A 2,500-nucleotide genomic window follows, 5' to 3' on the forward strand; every position below is an offset into this window, starting at 1 on the left:
TTTCATATTTATAGATCATTAGAGACAACCTTTTCAGTCTTAATTATTGAACTTTTATTCATATTCGAACACCCAAACCGCCTGTTATAAATGAGGGAAAAGTGAATACCAGGTCGAATCAGGGACCGGCCTCATGTACAACCCTATTCATAATTTATTCACATCTTGATTCTGAAGTAAAATCAATTACTTTTAACCTATGACATTCATTAGAATGAATTAAAATCAGCCAATCATTTATTGTGAATTGAAATCATATCTCATAAAAAAGAAATGTTTATATCCCCTTCCTGTATTTATCTGTATTACATATTCATGACATCCACAATTAATTTTGGACATATGATATGCAAGGTCTTTAGTCGTAATGTATAATGCAATACTCGTGGCACTAGAAATGGATGAATATTTGAAATTTCTTTGTCATTTAACATCTTGCATGAGTACGTCTGATGACTGCTTCTACCATAGTTCGCTAGCTAACTGGCCTCATTCCTCTTTCATCCATGTTTCCTATCAGGTAAACAGTAAAACTATTTCTGTGATGAAGATAAGTTTAGGTTACAGCAAGTTAGACTTTAAAAAAAGAATATTTCAACTTAAACAATAAGTAATTAATAGATTAGTGATTTTAATCGATCTTCAAAATAGATTGAATATATATGGCTATCGGGTACATTTTTCTATGATCCTTCACTTGCATGATATAAGGAGAGTTATTCCATATCAAAATATAAACCAACATTTATTCATTCCAAATACAGTTGGGTTATTACTTATTTGGATATGCTATTTTATTTCTTTGCCACGTTTTTAGATTGTTTTGTCTTACGAGTAGATCATTGACAGGTGAGCTGTTAATATCTATGAATAATATGTTTACTTTCTTTAAGAAATTGATAGAGAATTAATGACTGTGAAGATGACACAAACGGCAGTCAAAAACTTTTAGATCTATTCTCTATCTCCCTAAAACCAACAGAATTTGAATAGTATTAAGCTGTTCGACATACCTAAACAACTGCTTTCTACATGTGGAAATAAGGAAGAATTCTATTATAGAGGTCCTGAGTTCGGACCCCACCAGGGACACGAATACCGTGAGACCTTCTACCGGGGGGTACTCCCAGGGTGGCGCCTGGGGGGGAGGTTAGAGGGGACTAGTGATAGTCCCTGCTGGCTAATGGTCGCCCGAGGAGGACGATGTAAATCGTCTCTGTGGAGACCAAAAACCCGCCACTTTAACTTTTTAAATGGACATTGATCCAAAAGAAACAGAAGAAATAGATAAACAGAGTAATTTCTAAATAGCTGGTTGTAAATATGCAAGCAAAAGCAGAGCATAAAGCAAAAGGTAATATACAGGATAGATGTGAGCCCTGTTTAGTGTGTAAACTATTCCATCAGGTGAGAATTATACACATTTATTTAGTTACATGACGTATACAAGAATTCTTTATTGGCAAGAACAAAAGTTTCGATTTTCTATAAAACCAAATTAAAAGAGTTGTCGTTTCTCTGGTCAGTTTCTTCGTCTCTGATTTCCAATGTGAAATTGATAGTTTCGACTGTTCCTTAACCCCAGGCAAAGCTGAATAAAACAGAAAGCACAACTTGTGCCTTGTCTTTTTCTAACTAACAACGACCAATACAATGTTTCAAGTTGTCGGTTCTTGTAAACAAAAACGCTGAATCTACGCTTTTTTTTTTTTTTTTTTTTTTTTTTTTTTTTTTGAAGATTTTTATAGTCCAAACATTTTGCTCAGCTATCAGTTACTTTTGAGAAAACGATTGAATTAGGAATGAACGATAGATAAAGATTGACGAGCAAAAAAGCAAGGAATATTTATCAGTTGTATTCCAATTGATGTATGTCACGTAAAATTGTTAATCAAAATATCCAGTGTACGGATGAATACAAGTCCCTTTTTAAGTAATGAAAGAAATTTCTTGCGACACATTGATAATTACTGATTCAAAAGAAACTATTTTTGCTATGTCCGGGTCCCTTACGCTATAAATGATCAGAAATCATGAGTTATGGTGAAAAATAATAATATAATTTATTTGTGCACTTGTATATAATATATATATATATATATATATATATATATGTATATATATATAATATATATATATAATATATATATATATATATACATATATATATATATATATATATATATATATATATATATATATATATATATATATATATATATATATATATATATATAATATATATAATATATATATATATATATATATAATATATATATATATATATATATAAAATATATATATATATACATATATATATATATATATATATATATATATATATATATATATATTATATATATATATATATATATATATATATATATATATATAAACCTTTGCCCCTTTCATAGATTAAGCATTTCATTGTTTAACCAAGGTATTCTATATGCCTGAACCACTTGGCCACAGCATCTAAGGTCCCCCACCCCCCTCAACT

Source organism: Palaemon carinicauda, chromosome 24 (assembly GCF_036898095.1).
Source record: "Palaemon carinicauda isolate YSFRI2023 chromosome 24, ASM3689809v2, whole genome shotgun sequence".
NCBI lineage: Eukaryota > Metazoa > Arthropoda > Malacostraca > Decapoda > Palaemonidae > Palaemon > Palaemon carinicauda.